We start from the raw sequence: 6,163 nt of genomic DNA, 5'->3' as shown, positions 1-6,163 counted from the left end.
GTCATAGCATACGCTTCCCGACAGCTAAAGGTGCATGAGAAGAATTATCCCACACACGACTTGGAGTTAGCGGCAGTAGTATACGCGCTGAAGATTTGGCGCCACTACCTTTATGGAGAAACGTTTGAGGTCATGTCTGACCACAAGAGCCTCAAGTATATCTTCACCCAGAGGGACCTGAATTTGAGGCAACGTAGGTAGTTGGAATTCCTAAAGGATTACGACTTCTCCATCGCTTACCATCCGGGTAAGGCGAATGTGGTGGCTGATGCGCTTAGTAGAAAGGCGTCAATCACAGCAGCTAGCTTAATTGGACGCAGTTGGAATCTAGTCGAGGAGTTCGTACAATGGCAACCTTTTTTTGACGACTCCGAAAACATCCTTTGTGCCGGGATGCAGGCCCGACCAGAGATCATAGATCGAATTGAGGAACTCCAATCAGAAGATCCGGACTTTGAAAAGTTGTGCGAAAGTGCTCAGAAGCCAGAAGCGCAGTTTCGCCGGGAGGAGGGCGGAACCATTATGTTCGGGGACCGATGGTGGGTTCCAAAAGCGTTACGGGAAGAGCTGATGAGTGAAGCTCACAAGTCAAAGTATTCCGTTCACCCTGGTTCCACCAAGATGTTCAAAAATCTTCAGAGGACGTACTGGTGGAATGGGATGAAACGGGACATCGCGGAGTTCGTATCTCGGTGTCTTACTTGCCAACAAGTGAAGATTGAACACCAGAGACCGGGTGGACTTTTGCAGCCTCTTGAGATTCCAGAATGGAAGTGGGATGATATCTCAATGGACTTCATCGTAGGGTTGCCTAAGACCCGACGACAACGAGATGCCATATGGGTGATTGTGGATCGGTTGACAAAGAGTGCTCATTTTCTTCCGATCAGGATCAGTCAAAGTTTGGAGAGTTTGGCCGATCTCTATGTAGAAGAGATTGTTAGGCTTCACGGAGTGCCTCGTTCGATAGTGTCAGATCGGGATCCGAGGTTCACATCTCGATTTTGGCGCCAACTTCAGAAAGCCCTTGGCACTACTTTGAAGTTTAGTACTGCTTTCCATCCGCAGACAGACGGGTAGTCAGAGCGAACGATTCAGACGCTCGAGGACATGTTGAGAGCGTGCGCTTTGGATTGGGCCGGTGATTGGGACAAACATGTGAAGCTTGCAGAGTTTTCTTATAACAATAGCTTTCATGCTAGTATTGGTATGGCCCCGTATGAAGCACTGTATGACCGACCGTGTAGATCTCCGGTTTGTTGGGATGAGGTTGGAGTAAGAGCAGTAGAGTCTCCAGAAATCGTCTAGCACTATGCGGATCAGGTACGTTTAATTCGACAAAGGTTGATTGCAGCTCAAAGTAGGCAAAAGAGTTATGCCGATCAGCGGCATAGAGAGCTCAGTTTTGAGGTAGGCGATCACGTGTTTGTTCGAATCTCGCCTACGAAAAGTATCTTCCGGTTTGGGAAAAAGGCAAGTTGAGTCCTAGGTATGTTGGACCCTTCGAAGTCCTTGGACGTGTCGGAGAGACTGCGTATCGAGTAGCCCTTCCTCCTCAGTTCTCGCAGATTCACGATGTTTTTCATGTCTCGATGTTGAGAAAGTACGTGCCTGACCCCTCACACGTAATTCACTATGAGGCGATCGAGGTACAACCTGACTTAACAACGGACGAGAAGCCGATAGAGATTGTGGAACGCCAGGAAAGGGTACTGTGCAGTAGGACAATTCCATTCGTAAAGGTGCGTTGGCAGGATCATGGGCTAGATGAATGCACTTGGGAGCCTGAGGCGGATATGCGTCAACACTATCCTCTTTTATTTGGTACGTGCTAATTTCGCGGACGAAATTCTTTTAAGGGGGTAGAGATGTAAAACCCGAGATTTCTTATTTGAAAATATTTCAAATTAATTCAAATTGGGCCTAAATCCATATTTCGGATCTAGGACCCATAAAGGGGTATTTACGGTTAAATGTTTGCGTTATACTAAAATAATTAGTAATAAATTAGAAATATACCTATATATATGTATATATATTAAGCAAATTCGAGGATCCACAGTTGGATCCACTTGGATCCAACTTGCGGATCCATATTTTGGGGGTTAAAATTTTTATGTTTAAAGTGAGATTTAAAATAAATAAAATTTTTAAGTTTTTAAAAGTTTATCCGAGGATCCACAGTGGATCCATTGGGATCCACTTGTGGATCCATATTGTTTTGGGGCCGGGTTGCGGGTCCCGGGTTCGGACCCGAGCCCCACCCCACAACCCTTTTAAAACAGAAAGGGCAACCCGATAAGGGTTGTCCGATAAACCCTAACAGGTTAGGAAAGGGGGGGGGGGAAGGGTGGTGTTACGCAAGGCGTAACCGACCTCCCCCTCCCATCTCGGCGAGGAAGGAGGGGGCCTGGGGTCGATAAAAGGGGGGTGAAGAGGGGGTTATGCCCTCTTCACTCGGGCTCTCTCTTCCCCATCGTTCCCTATCTCTCTCTCTCTCTCTCGCTCGATGTGCGCACGCCGGAGGGCAAAACCACCAGCGTCAGGCAGTGTGGGCTACCGGCTGCCATTGAAGGCCGCGGCAAGCAGCATCCACACTCCATTCTTCATGACAGCAGCCTCCAGCCACCGGAAAACCACCGTAAAAAGGTACGGGGCTCCTATCGAATTTAGGTGAGGGATCGAACATGGGTTCGATCCCATGTATTTCTTTGAGATGAGGGTCCATGGGAACCCTTTTTAGTAATACAGGATCTACCTGTGTTCTCTGTTTTTAGCTGTGTTTTTATTGTTTTCCAATGAGAAAAAATTATGTGTTGGGTCATTTTGGGTTTTGAGGGTTTTGGCCGATGGATCGATCGAACTCGGTTCGATTGGCCGATCAGGCCTCAGCCATGATAGCAGACCCAGCCGAGTGATCGGCTGGGCATGAAAAAAAAAATATGCTGCGCATTGGGGGGGGTGACCTGCCCAGTCGACCCAAGTCGGCTGGGTGCTGTGCACCTTTTGAATCGGGCCATAGTAGGCCCAGCTGACCTAGTCAGCTGGAACCTGTCCTGTAACTCGATTGAAAAAAAAAAAAAGAAAAAGAAAGGGGAAAGTTCTGCTCGGCATGCATAGGTAATCCAACTTGGTAGGATTTAATGTGATTTTCGGGTGTATTGTGTTTGCAAAGTCTGCACTATGCTGTGTTCCACCCCAAATCAAGTAGTTTCGAAATTCATGTGTATAAATATAAATAGCTATACCCTTGTTATGCCTATGGTAGTGTTGGATTTGGTGTGAAATATATTTGTTTCAAATACTTGCATATGAATGATCGATGCATATTAATATTAAGTGGGCAACACAGGTATGACCTACTGTTTCGGACATGTTCTAAAAGTTTGCTATGTTCCCTGCTTGTAAATAATAACTACAATACTTAGGTTAATGCAATGTTAATAAGTACATGCTGATAACTTTATTTGTTATTATCTATATAGTCGTGTTTTGAATATTTGGTTACACATGCCAGCATACTTGTATTCTTTATATCTTCCTAAATACCTAGACTCGTTCTGAAAGTGGTTATGAAATGTTGACCATATCTAAAATATTTTACCTGCTAAACTGCATATGTGTGGGTTGTTTCAGCATTGAACAGAAAATGATATTCTTGTCATGTAATTGCATAGATGTGGGTTTCTTCGGTGCCAAAAAGAAAATAAAACTTCTGTTATAAAACTGTGTGTGTGCGTGGGATGTACTAACACTGAAATCGTGAGAGAAACATCTTGAATGCGTGTTGATACACGTGCATTAAGCTAACCATGTTTGTCATGGTTGGTGTTGTCCATAATACTAATTTCATACAGGTGAAATAGATGAAAATATTGCTTATGCCTGAGATTTTTCCAGTTCTGTTCCTGCAGCATATGTATATAGTTGAGTTGGTTGACATGCGTATGATTGTGTTAGGATTGCATGAGTGCACATGCATTTGGCACATGTTAGCATGCTTTATAGTTGTAACATGTGAGGTATTTGATGTCTATTAATAGGGCATGGCAAGTTGTTTTGATATAGATGCATACCTGATGTAAAGGCGTGCAGCCCTGACATATAAATTTCTAGATCCGGTTTATGTGCTTGTGTGTGGATGATAACTCATGCTACGAATGGAAGATTTCATGTATCTACCTGATGAGACATGTTTAATTTCCATGCATAATTACTCTTATATACTTATGAAACTATGGATGAATGCATGTATATTAAGTGATTGCATGAAAACACTTACACATAAATGGTCACACATGCCTATGACTGTGGAAGCTTGAATGAAGGTGCATTTGTAATTATGTTGGTATTATTGCATACATTGCAAGTTATGATTTTTTGTGCATACGATGCATCGATGGCCTAAATAGACCATCATTGGCCTGGAGAGCCGTGGGTTTGGTTTTCTCTTATTTATGTTTTTAAATATATCACTTAAACCACATAAGATGGTTTGACACTTTACTACACTGTTCTAATGGTTTATACGGGCTGGAGTCCCGAATGGGTTCCTGCAAGGGAGGATGTGGGATTTTCACTTTACTTTTGCATATGTGTGGCAAACTTAAAGAATGAACTTTAAATAAAAATAATGAATAAGAACAGTGAAATTTACCTTCTGGGATATCTCATCCGGAGTATGAGAATCTTGGATATCCGGTCTTGGGGAGACTGTGAGGATACAAAAAACTCCGTGTGCATTGTTGCCCCTGAACCCGATATTGAGGTTCTTCTCCTGGCCACGGTTTTAGGGAGAATCTGCCACTTTACCCGGGAGTGGTGTGTTAGTCACAGCTGTGAGTTTATGGTACCAAGGAAGTGGCACTTGTGGGCGTGGGGTGTCCCTTGTGTCCCCGACATTAGATGTGGAGGTCTAATGTTCCGATGGATGGTGTTGTTTCCTGATATCGGTCGAGGGCTAAGTTGGAACCTAGAAATAAAATACAAATTGTGTGTTAAGCTACCCTGGGAACCTACTTGACCTCGGGGTTTGTACCCGTTTGGTGTATCCGCGGGCCACGGTAATTAAAAAGAGGAACTTAAAGATGTGTGCATCTAATAGGGCATGCATATGGAAAGATGGAACTTAAATGAAAGATAACAGAAGAAATCATGCATTGCACATAATCATGCATTTTTCTGTTATGCATTAGATCATGCATGTTTGAATCATTCTTGATATCATGACATCATTTGGTGGTTGTATACGCTTTACTTCGTGAAATCATGCTGAAAGGTTGGTTATTTAGTTGTTGATATATGACACTGTTTACTGTTATTGATTGGTGAGTAAATGAAATCATTAGTAGTTATGAAAATTTAGATGTTGAAAATTTTATATCTGCGCTCACTCAAATCACTGCATGAAATCTTATCCATGTTCCTTTTCTCATCTGGTTTCTTTAGAAGTAGCTGTGCTCAGAATTTCGGTTCTGACACCCTACTTTGTTGGTTTTTCACAGGAAATGGTGAACAGTGAAGTTGGACATGCATCTGGGGATGGATGAGTTATACTTGGACTTGTCAGCTTCAGTAGAGGATATTGTGGCTCTTTCTTTTGTCTTTCAGTTCTTTTAAATTCTGCAATTGTTACTTTACTTTCAGTTGAAGGAAACTTTGTCTTTGAAATTTTATTACTCATTAATAAAAGAGTTTTAGTTGGTTGATATGGATGATAATTGCAACTTCGTTTGTGGTGTGTGGTTATCCAACTGAAATTGGAACTGTAGGGACCCCAGGTCTCTGGGAAGTTTTCCGCAACTCTTAGAAAAAAAAAAAATCCGCATTTTTCAAAAGTAGGAGTTGGGGTCGTTACAACACAACATTACTAAATTGAAAACATGAACATTTGTAATTGAAAACAGAAATAGAAAACATTGACAGCAATCAAGAACTAAAATGAAAAAAACAGATTTATGCTAAAGATGAAAAAAAATCAAATCAAAACAACTAATGAATCAAAGTAAAAATAAAAATCAGAAAGGCAAAGATCAAAACATTCAGAATTACTAACTACACACAGAAAATCGAAATTACAAAATGAAAAGACAAGAAACTAATGAATCGGTAATTGAGAAAATAATAAATAAACCGGCTGAACCGGTTTGAATTTTAAAAAAAA

At 42.0% G+C, this 6,163-nt stretch overlaps 1 long non-coding RNA gene across 1 annotated transcript; it reads left to right on the top strand.

The window, feature by feature from the left end:
* The first annotated feature begins 1,762 nt into the window (after positions 1 to 1,762).
* On the top strand, positions 1,763 to 5,708 carry LOC149840275 (uncharacterized). The gene is made up of 2 exons (XR_016431543.1): positions 1,763 to 1,824; positions 5,505 to 5,708. It is a non-coding gene; the product is annotated as an uncharacterized LOC149840275 (long non-coding RNA).
* The last annotated feature ends 455 nt before the right edge of the window (positions 5,709 to 6,163 follow it).

This window comes from Nuphar pumila, chromosome 4, assembly GCF_984573655.1.
Source record: "Nuphar pumila chromosome 4, dmNupPumi1.hap1.1, whole genome shotgun sequence".
Classification (NCBI taxonomy): Eukaryota; Viridiplantae; Streptophyta; class Magnoliopsida; order Nymphaeales; family Nymphaeaceae; genus Nuphar; species Nuphar pumila.
Note: the sequence above shows the minus strand (reverse complement) of the source record. Positions and strands in the feature narration are given on the sequence as shown.